At 39.8% G+C, this 12,007-nt stretch overlaps 1 pseudogene across 1 annotated transcript in view; it reads right to left on the bottom strand.

Annotated features, from left to right (window-relative positions):
• LOC112605882 overlaps nt 1-10,050 on the bottom strand; it is a 51,146-nt pseudogene extending 41,096 nt beyond the window's left edge. Inside the window, exon 1 of the transcript XR_003115569.1 lies at nt 9,971-10,050. The product of XR_003115569.1 is annotated as an olfactory receptor 7E24-like (transcript). The remainder of the gene's footprint in view (nt 1-9,970) is intronic.
• Between the last annotated feature and the right edge of the window lie 1,957 nt (nt 10,051-12,007).

Genomic DNA, 12,007 nt, shown 5'->3' with positions numbered 1-12,007 from the left:
ACAAATTTTTGACTTACATTAAGATTAAATATGCAGGAAAATATTCAGCACACAAACCAAATAAACATTGTATAGTGAAAAGGATTAAAAGAACATTTTATGCAAAAGATGGATGAAAGTAACATTTTGGAACATTTACTCTAGGAAACAGAAACATTTTAACTATAACCACATTGTGTTTTCAAGGAAATTAAAGAAAACAAGGATTCAAGCAGTAAATTTTATGATAGGGTGAAATGGAAAGCTACTGCAAACACTAAGGTAAAAAGAAAAGGAAGAAAAGGATCACTTTCCAGACATAAATAATATTATACTAATGTTAGTTTCCTGTTTTAATAATTATACTATATTTATGTAGGTTGTTTGTATATGTTTATACATGTGTATATGTATATATATATGTGTGTGTGTGTATGTATATATATATCCAGTTATATCTATATAGATCTCACTGTTGCACTGTTGAACAATGAGATCTATATCTCAGCATCTAGAGTGCTGGGATATAGTAGGTATTCAATAAATATCTTTTGAATGAATGAATCAATTTCACTCATAGTGGTGTGCCATAGTGGTAAAGAGTAATCATCAGAATTATTCAGGGAGTTGTTTAAAAATACAGGAATCTAGATTTCATTCCATATCTATTTAATTAGAATTGCTGAGGATAGAACAGAAATTGATAAGAACAGAAAAGCAGTGAGAGACTTTGACATATGCCTCTCATGATCACACCTAGTGACTCACTTGGAGAATTTGAGCTTCTTGTCTCAACCATTTGAGGTTCATCATGTCTGTAAGTCCTGATTCCTGGGGTTGGAGGATGGCTATTATTTTACCTGAACATAGTCAGGATTCTATCAAGCCTCAAGTTATGGCTGCTGCCTGGTACTTTTTGTCTCTCCCTGCTAGTAAAACAATAGAGAAAGAAAAAACTTACTATACTATAGGGTAGTTAACCCTGATCACTGTAAGGAGGTATGGTTGATGCTAAATAATGGAAGCAGGGAGGAGTATATCTGGAACACAGGGGACCTGCTGGGGTATTGCTTTGTGTTTCCAACCCAGTTTTAACTGAGAGTAAGCAATTACAACAAAGATGACCCAACAAAGACGTGATTACTAGAGGCTTTGGCTCCTTAGGGATGAAAATTTGGGTCACGACACCAGGAAAGCAATTCAGACCAGCAGAAGTACTAGACAATGGTGGAAAGAAATCTGAAGTGGATATTAAAGGTGGAACATAATAAATAGCAGTGATGATCTTGAGATCAACAACTGCAGCAGGGATTCTATGGCATGAATCTATGTGTCCTCTCAAAATTCGGATCTTGTAACTTAAATCCTAAGGTGATGGTATTAAAAGGTGAGGTCTTTTGGCATGAGGGCTCTACCTTCACAAATGGCAATAATGAAGTTTATTATGAAAAAGGTTTCAGAGAGCTGTCTGGCCCTTCCATCTCTTCTGTACATGAGGACACAGTGTTAGTTCCCTTTTGCCCTTCTACCACGTGAGAATGCAATGAGAAGGTGCCATCTTGGAAGCAGAAAGCAGCCCTTACCAGACACTGAATCTGTTGGTACCTTGAGCTTGGACTCCCTGCCTCCAGCACTGTGAAAAAAAGAAATTTGTGTTCTTTATACATTACACAATCTCAGGTATTTTATAGCAGCAGAAACAGACTAAGACAGCTTATTCCATTAACTCTTCTCACACAAAGTCTCATTTTTCCCTAGAATTGTGGCCAGCCACTATTCTGAAGAATTAGTGGAGTAAACTTAGTGTGAGGAATAGTGGATCTGAACAGCACAAGACTTGGGCTGTAGCAGATATTGTTAGTGCTCTGCCTACATCTCCTTGGATCCCTTTTACAACTATCATGCTCATCAGCTTCTGCATCTTTTTGTCAGGGATCTCTGGAGACCCTTTATCTCTTCACGTAGAGAGCCAGTTATTCTTGGGAATTCACAAACCCGAAGGTTAGCTTTTAACCAATGACTGATGAGTGTGCAGAATATAAATATTCTAGCTCCTCAGCTCCTGAGTGGGACTAATATTATAATCTACACTGTATCCAAAGTTCCCCTGTGGGACCGAGTCAAAATTACCTTACTGGGGACTTTTCTTAATATTGTACTCTTCCTAGAGTGCTTTTCCATCTCATTTTTCCTTTATTACTAGTTTTTCTTGGAGATTTTTTTTTTCTGTAGACACGAGGTCTCATTTTGTTGCCCAGGCTGGTCTCGAACTCCTGGGCTCAGGCAATCCTCCTGCCTTAGCCTCCCAAGGTCTGGGATTATAGGCATGCGCCACTATGCCTGGCCCAGTAATATTTCTTATTAAATCTCATTCACAGGTTCTGATTCTGGGGAATCTGATTTCAGAAACTGATAATGTGGTTGGGGTTTAAGGAGCGTAAATGATTAAGGTAGAATTTCACCAGTTTGACATGATGGTAATTTGAATCGTTACTAAGATGATTTGTAGTTTTTAAGACATGCCTATTTCTAGCTGTCTGCATTTTTGGACTGAAATGCTTATGCAACACACACATATACCCAGCATTAAATATTTAGATTGTGTCTAGACACTGAGAATTCCCAGTTAACTAAAACTATGGTTATAATTTGAATGTGTCCCCTCCAAAATTCAGCTATTATGAATATGACAATATTAAGAGGTGGAGTCTTTAAGAGGTGATTAAGCAATTAGGATCCTTCCTTGTAAGTAGGATTGGGTTTATATAAAAGAGGCTTCAACATAACAAAAAAGTCGTTGTCTTCAAGTCAAAGAGAGAGGTCTCAGGAGAAACCAAACCTGCTGACACTCTGATCTTGAACTCCCAGACTCCAGAACTGTGAGAAAATAAATTTCTGTTGTTTAAGCCACCCAGTCTGTGTACTTGATTATAGCAGTCCTAGCAGACTAATATACAGTTGATCCTTGAACAACTGAATATTAGTTTGAACTAATATGGGTCCACTTGGGTTTAAACTACTAGGGTTCACTTGTGGATTTTTTTCGATAAATGTTACACCAAGTGTGCCTGCATATCCTGTTTCCCCTTCCACCTACTCCACTTCTTCCACCTCTGCCATCTCTGAGACAGTAAGGACAAACTCTTCTCCTTCCTTCTCCTCCTCAGCCTGCTCTAGGTAAAGACAACGGGAACGAAGACCTTCATGATAATCCACCTCCACTAATGAATAGTACATGTATTTTCTCTGTCTTATGATTTTCTTAATAACATTTTATTTTGTCTAACTTACTTTATTGTAAGAATTCAGTATATAAAACATATAACATTTAGAAAAAGAGGCTTCATGCAGTGTTCGTCTCGCTTACCCTTCAGCCTTTGGCGGTGTGAGGATACTGCATTCCTCCCCTCAGTAGGATGCAGCAGCTGGGCGCCATCTTGTAGACGGAGAGCAGCCCTCAACAGACAATGAATCTTTTGGTGCTTTGTTTTTGGACTTCCCAGCCTCCATAAGTGTGAAAAAATAAATTTCTGTTTTTTATAAATTACCCAGTCTGTGGTATTTTGTTATAGCAGCATAAATAGACTAAGAGAAAAACCAAATCTATTGTTTTGTTTTACAAATGAAACTAGAAGATGTGTGCTGCTTCATGATTCAAGTTCCAGTTTTGTTGCTATTCTGGAGCACCAAAGAAAGATTCACCATTGATGTGTGTTCTATGCAAGAGTGGAACCCTTCAAAAAGGAACAATTATGCACCATTACCAAAGAAAGAATATTCCGCCAGCTTCTGCTCATTTTCCACACTGTTCCATCTGTCTGAAACTCAGCACTATGATGCACCCCAGTCCTTTGAGAGTTTTATAGTGTAATCAACAATGGCACCAATGATTACTCTGAGAAAAACATGGCACATGAGAGAGTCCAAAAGCCTTCATAAAGATAACACACCTGTGCCCTAGTGACTATGAGCAAAGAAAAATCTCTCAAGGCCAATTCTGGCTTTCCATTCTTATAAAGTATTCCTTAAATAATAAAGGGATCTGGTATTTGGCCAATGGCAGTGCTCAGAAGAGAAATAGCATTATACTGGAGTGTGAATCAATGCAAACATTCATTAAAGATCGGGAAACTGAGTCTCAGAAAAAGGAAGAGAAATAGTGAGCTAGTGGTAGAGTTAGAACTAGGACTTCTATCAGAAACTTCTGTTGGGATGGGGTTACATTTTGGATTGTTTATTGTTGGTAAATAAGAAAACTATTAATTTTTTTTCATTCTCTTCTGGGCAGATGAGCATATCACAAATAATGATTTATATCCTGCTTTCTAATATTTATCCCTTTTAATTTTCTTACCTTAATATATTATTTATGATATGGAATAGTTGCAATGATGTGAGTTTTTCTTGTCTTGTTCCTGATATGAGTGGGAAGGCTTCTAATATTCTATCATTAGGAATAACATTTTTTATAGGTAGGAATCCTTTATCAAGTCACAGAAGTTTTCTTTTATTCTTAACTTGCTAAGGGTTTTTCTTTTTTCTTTTTTTTCTTTCATTTGCTTGCTTGCTTGATTTGAGGAAGGAGTGTTGATTTTTTAAATATGGCAAGTTTAGCATAATAACTAAGCAGCCTGGTTCTGGAGACCAACAGCCTAGATTTCAATCCTCGCTTCACTGTATACTGGTGGTGCATCCTTGAACAAGTTACTTAACTGCCCTATCACTCAGGGAAATGTAAATGTTACCTAACTAACAAAGTTGTGAGAATTAAATAAGATGATAGACATGAAGCTTATGGCACAGAAGTGCCCAGTATGTGTAACCTGACTACTAGTCTGCCTTGATTCTTATATTGGTATCCATGTCAAAGAGCTGCATAGAATCATGTGATCTGTTTTCATCTAGGCCAGCTGGTTCTCAGACTTTTAGATTATATACATTGTAACACAAATTATTTTAAAATCTGTGGTGAAGATATTGTTATCAGCTTTTTATTTACCATATAAGGTTACTAATAAAAGAAACAAAACAACAATGTTAAATGTGGAAAAGTTTCATTTAATGCCTTAAAACAAGGAAGAGTGCAATCTCAAAATAAAAGAGGGCCTTCTAAAGTGAATAAATATGACGTTTTGAGGAATTTACTATATTGTTCTCCTTTTTTCTCATTCACCACAGAGCAGTGAACATGACGTGGATGGGTAAGTTTGGGAGCCTCTGACCCAGGCCCATCTCTCACCTAATGCAAGAATCATTCTTCCTCCAACATCCCTCTCAGCCTCTGATGGACTCTTCCAGAAGTGGGGTGCTTCATTTCTGAACAATCTGGTTAAAAATTATTCTCTGAACTAGCTTCCTTATAACTTCAATTCACTGTTGCTTGGATTGCTGTTTGGAAACAACACTGAGTAAATTTGTTCTCGTTCAACAAACGCCTGTCAACCGTTAAGACAATATTTTTCACCCTCACCTCACAATCATCCTTACTTGAGAGTCAATATCCATAATACTTTCAACCTCTTCTTAACTGCATGGCCTTTAAGATCTCTTCACCTTGTATTTCCCTTCTCTGAATACAGTCAAGTTTCTCAAACTCTTTCTTAATTTGTAGAATCACCTCATTTATGACAATAGGATCTGGCCTGCTGCTGGTTTAGTCAGGAACATTTGGTTGGGAGTGTGAATGTAACATGTAGCCTGCTCAGGTAGAAAAAATTCCTGGTTATGAGGGACTTCTATAGGAGGTAGTGTTATGGAGTCTTTAGGATATCAATTTTTCCAGCTAGAAACCTCTGTGGCTGGTGCCTTGGTCTGAGTTCTTGTCCCGCATCCTGGAAGAATGAGGTATACAGACAAATGGAGGGTGAACAAGATGAAGAGGAGCTTTACTGAGCTCAGACAAGACCTCCAGTGAGTAGCTTCTCTTTGTAGGCAAGTGGGTAGCTCCTCTCTGTAGGCGGGTCATCTTGTGGAGTGTTCAGCTCTCAGCACAGAGGAGGTTCTGGAGAGGGTGGCTCCTCTCTGCCTATGGGTCTTCTTGTCCTCTCTGCACCTCTCACTGGAGAGGGTAGCTCCTTTCTGTCTGTCACGTCCAGCTATCACCAGAGGCACTAGTTCCTCTCTGCAGCTGGTCCTTCTTTGTCTCTCTGTGTCCCTCCATCCTCTGCCCTGCTCTGGCTGAGCCCAGGGCTTTTATGGACATAAGAGGGGAGGAAGTGCATGCTGATTGGTCCATGGGTGGCCATGGGCAGGCCGGAAGAAGCACCACAAGTCCCCACTCTGGTCTGCAGGGCTGGCAGTCTGTCCCCCAGTCTTCAGGCCCTCCCTGGCCCAAAGGTAGGGGCTTACCAGAAGCTGCCCCTTCCACCCAGGAATCTGTCTGCCTCCCACTGGCATCCATGGCCCCAGGAGTCTGCCCCACTGTGCTCCCAGATCAGAGGGGGCACTGACAGCAGGAGATGCCAGGCACTGGGGGCAGGCAATTCTGAGCCTATCAGGGGATGGGGGCCTTCATGGGCCCCCAAGAGTGTAGGGATGCCTGAGTCTGTAGCCAGGTTTGGGTGGTGGCAGCTGGGAGCCATGTGGGGCTCCTGCCCACTCAGTGGCCTGCATCAGTAGCAGCAGTTTGGGTGGCTGCGGCTGTGCCCAGCAGGGCAGGGATCATGCCTGCTTCCAGCCTTCCAAGAGCACAGGAGGCTTGGATTCACTGTCACAATTTGGGCAGCTGCAGCCCCGCCCAGGAGGGCGGGGCTCCTGCCTGCTCCATGGAGCAGTAGGTCTGCGTCTGCAGCCGCGATTTGGGCACCTGCGGAGCTCCCGCCCCAACTCAGAACCGGTAGGGCTCCCACCGGCTCCATGAAATCTGCAGTCCCAGCTGTGCCGCCCTGCTGCAGCTGGCATGATGGCAACGGCAAGCCATCTGGAGCGGTAGCTGCCATCAGTAGCTCACCTTGTTTTGAGGTTAAGAAGCAGTTTGAAGGAGTTAGTGATTAAAAATATAGACTTTGGCATCAGACAGAATTGGCTTGAGTTCATCCTCCATGATTTACTAGCTGTGCATCTTTGAATAAGTTTTTTAACCTCTCTAAGTCCAAGTAAGGTTTAAATGATTCTATTTATGAAGATCTTAAAATGGTGCCTGGCATATAGCAAATACTAAATTAATGTTACATAATCTTTTTATTCTTATTCATTTTAAGGATCAGCATCTTAACCGTAATCGTTATTTGGGTCCAGCCAGTCCAGAAATGCATTTATAATAATATCTGGGAACATTATTTAGCTCAGCGTTATACAGTAATAAAAAAAAAAAAGGCTAAACTGAGAATATCTGAGCCCACATTATGGAATGGGAAACCAGAGTGTGTTTAATTATATGTGTGACTTCAGGATAACCATTTTTATTATTTGTTATTATTTTTAATTTTGTTATTACCTGTGTGTTACCTGTGTATCTTCTCAGGGAGAGCTGGAGACAGAGCCTGGACCTTTCTCTCTCTCCTCCTCTTTACTTGCTCCTTCCCACAGTAGGAGGAACGAATTATCTGATGGATGTAACTTGCAAGAATGTAACAGCAGTCACAACTTTAGTAGGGGCAGGCAGGATAACTGCAATAAAGAGTGGGCTTTTCTCTCTTCCTTTTTTGGGCGTCTTGATGATGAGGAGTCAGCATGTGGATAGGACACAGAGCCCTGGCTCAGGAACATCAGCTGAGTTCCCGTTCTCTGAGTTTTGGCTTCTTTATCACACTTGGACAACTAAGGTCAATCCTTTACCTCCAATTCAGGAGGAAGTTCCATGCTGGCCTCTCGTCTAAACCACTTTCTCCAATCTTTGAAAAAAAGCTAATTAACATTTTGATTTAACTCTAATGTTAATCTACAATCATGATAACTATAACATGAGATTCTGATATCCATGTCCATTTCTTTAGCCATTGAATGATGAGTTATTAATTCATTCACCCACTCACTCATTCATACATTAATTCTGGAGATTTACTGCTCAATATTTGTTGAGTGCCTACTGTGTACCAGGGACTCTCTTAGGCACTGCAGCTACAACAGTGTACAAAACAGACTAGAATATCTACCCCAATGAGACTTACATTTTAGTAGGGAAGTCAGACCATAAATGATAGAAATAAATAAAATATAAAAGTATAAAAAATTATAAAATGTGATGTACACTGCTGAGGAAAAGCAAAGCAGAGAATAAGGTTAGGAAGTGTTGTAACTGGGATGGGGTCATATTTTGGATTGGGTGATCAGTAAAGGCATTATAGAAATGGGAAAGGACTGAAGGAAGAGAAGAAGCAAGATCTGAGCTACCTAGGGTACGGGTCCTGGTAGAATGAACAGGATGTGCACAGGCCAGAGGTGGAGACGGCCAGTGTGGCTGAATAGGATTTTGACACTTCGAATACAAGAGAAGCCTCTGGAGGATTTTAAGCACAGGGGTGATATGATATGCCCTATATTTTAACAGTGCACAGAAAAGACACAATTTCTGCCCTTATGAAATTTATATTCCAATAGAGGATGCAGATGATAAACAAAATTACTAAGTAAAATTTACAGATGGAAGGTGATGCTACTAAAGGAGAATAAGTGTGGGAGAGAGGGCATTTCGGCCACCATGTTGAGAACAGATTGTTGTGGAACCCTAGAGAGAGTGTGAGTGTGGATGGAAGAGGGACAAGTTAAAGGTCATTGCAGCAACTGAGGCAAGAGATAGTGAGAGTGACTGACAGCAGGATGGTAGGAGTGGAGGTGGTGGGACATGGCCAATTTGGGACACATTTAGAAGGCAGAGCCAACTGGTCTCTGCTGTTAGATTGAATGTATGGTGTGAAAGAAAGAGAATTCAGTAATGATTCCAAGGTTTTTAGGCTAAGTGACTGGAAAGATGGCATATCCATTAACTAAGAGGTGAAAGGAGCAGGTTTTGGAGAAACTAGGAGTTCGTTTTGAACTCGTTGTTTGCAAGGCCTAATATATATTCAAGTAGATGTGTTGAGGGGGGTGAACTGGAGTTAAGATAGAAGATTTGGCATGGGTTTTTCCTTTTCAGATCATGCTTATTGTGAGCCATCATCTTGGCTTGCTCTTCACAGCCAAGAAGCAGTGAAGCACATTGGTTCTACAGTTTGATTCCCTGGGCTCAAGTGTGGCTTTGAAAGCTTTATGCTGTTAGGCAATTATTGAACCTCTCGCTGCCTCAGTTTTGCCATCTGTAAAATAGAAAATAATTGTGTGACTCAGGATTGTTGTGTGAATGAAATGAGTTCATCCCTTTCACGATCTTGGCATTGAGCAAGGAATGAAATATTATTCAAAAATTTTGAAAAAATTATAATAGCAGTAGCTAATATTAATATAGCCTTTATTTTATGCCCAACCCTATTCTAGAAACTTTGTAATATATTAACTGATTTATCACTCAAAAAACCCTAGGAGGCGGATACTATTACTTCCTAATGGCATGGAGATGGCATGGATGGTTAAGTTACACAGGTAGCAGGTGGTAGAGCTGGAGTCCAATCCCAGGCAGTCTGGCTTCAAAGGGCATGAACTTTAATACCACACAGCACTATCTCTCAGACCATGTTAGCTATGGGTATTATTTTCCTGGGTTTTTCCTTCCTTTTATGAGAGCATCCATTCTTAATCTACTTATGAAGCTGCTCAAAGTTCACTTAGAGTCCAGTATTTATCAATTGTACTTCTAAGGCATATGGTTACCTTCAATATACTTTGCAAAATAAAATATCGAATTGCCCTAGGAATGACCCAACTCCCCATTTGCCAGGTCCTGTTGCTTCCTGTCCTTCTCTAATTTGGGCACTCCATCTTCTGCATCGGGTGATAAGCATTCTGTCTCTGCAATAGCAATGCAGAGATTCAGGTCTGCCTACTTTAATGAGAAGAGATTCTTGGTTGAGATTCCATCTCCCATGGCTGCTGCCACTTGGGGGCATTCTTGTTTTACCATTTTATGTCCACTGGTATGTGCACAATAGCTGCATAGCTAGGTGGTAACTCATAAACACTTGGGTTCACTCTCGCCATACCATATCATAAATAGAATATTTTATTTCTAACAGATATTTTAAATCTCTATCCAGCATCTTGTTAGGTAAAATATAATATTTTAAAAATCAAGTAGATGTTTTTTAGTCATGTAAATATTCCAAGTATTTAGTTATAATCATAGTATATGTACAATAAATAACAAAGCAATGGCTTTGGCATGTGCTTGTGAAAATAACAGGACTAGATATTTTAAGGAAAAATCCTAATTATATAATTGGAGTAAAAATGGACCTTTTGAACTCTCTGCACAAATAATGATATAAACCAGTGGTTGTCAAATCCGAGCATGGGCCAAATCCATCTGGGGCCTGTGAGCTAAGAAACCTTTTTATATTTTTAAATGGTTGAAAAAAAAGATGAATGATATTTTGTGACACATGAAATTATATGCAGTGCAAATTGAGGCATCTATAAATAAAGTTTTATTGGAACACAGTCATACTTATTCACACAATATCGATGGCTGCCTTCACACCACAGTGACAGAGTTGAGTAGTTGTGATACAGATCATATGCCTGCAAAGTCTAAAGCATTTACTATCTGCTCTTTGCAGAAAAAGTCTGTTGATCTCTGATGTAAACAAATAAGCAAATAATGCCCCAAGTATCCTTGCTAAGGCCAGAGTCCTACAACAGGGTTTGTGTGTCCCTCTGTTCAGAATAGGCAGAGCCTTCATTTGGCTACAGATGCTGATTGCAATCAGAGGAGACAGTCAGGGGAAAAACATTCTGCCTAATTCCATAAAACACTCCATTTTTATCTTAATATGCATTTCCTTTGAAAAGAAGATGGTTCTTAAAAATTGTTGATTTGTTTTCCAGAAACAAAGCAGTCATGGATGTAGAAATATATCTTGAAAGCCTCAGTAAAAGAGGACTTTTGTTTTTCAGAATGAAAGTTATCTTATTACGTTCTCATTATAAAACCATATGTTTAGTGCAAAACAGTAGAAAAGCCACAGAGAAGCTAAACATGAAAGCAAAAACTACCTAAAATCTCACCTCTCAGAAATAATCAGTGTGACATAAGTTTATCCTGTGGCTTAACAGAATTATTACAGAAAATTTTATTAACAGAAAATATTGGCAAAGGCAATCTGATGTTGGTGTGTATGCAGCTGAGGAGCCCTTTCCAAGGTGAGGGTGGTCGGGTGGCCCACCTTCCTACTCCACAGGGAAGTCCAATGTCTCTTTGCAGGAAACTAGTAGGTTTGATCACTGTCTAAACTTCAGGTAGCTCAGTTTACCTTGGGAATAAAAGCAGGAAAATGTTCTACAGAAAGCATTGCATATGCATCCATTTATTTAACTTTTCAACCAACCAATCGGTGAATAGTAAGCATATTAGTTTTCCACTGCTGCTGTAACAAATGAACACAAATTTAATTACTTTAAAACAGCACAAACTTTTTTTTCTTAGATTTCTGGTGGTCAGAAGTCTCAGGTCAAGGTGTTGGCAGAACTATCTTCCTTCTGGAGGTTTTCGGGAAAAATACATTTCTTTACTTTTTCTAGATTCTAGAGGCCCAGTGCATTTTTTGACTTGTGGCATCTTCCTCCATTTTCAAAATACATCACTCCAATATCTGGTTTTATGATCATATCTCCCTTTTTCTCAATATCTTGCCTCCCTTTTTTAAGGATCCTTGTAATTACACTGGATCACTGGCTAATCCCGGATAATCTCCCCATTTCAAGATCTGTGATTGAATCATATCTGCAAAATCCCTTTTGCCAGCTGAGTTCACATAGTCACACGGTATAGGGATTAGGACATGGACATCTTTGGGAGGCCATTTTTCTGTCTACCACAGGAAGTGAGCACCAACTTTGTTCCAGACACTAAACTAGGCTCTGGGAAACTAGAGATGAAAAGCTGAATTCCAGGCCAGAGGTAACAGATATGGGGCAATGTGCAAATTCCACAGAGAAG

This window comes from Theropithecus gelada, chromosome 14 (assembly GCF_003255815.1).
Source record: "Theropithecus gelada isolate Dixy chromosome 14, Tgel_1.0, whole genome shotgun sequence".
NCBI classification, from domain to species: Eukaryota; Metazoa; Chordata; class Mammalia; order Primates; family Cercopithecidae; genus Theropithecus; species Theropithecus gelada.
This window is presented reverse-complemented; position numbering and strand designations above follow the sequence as displayed.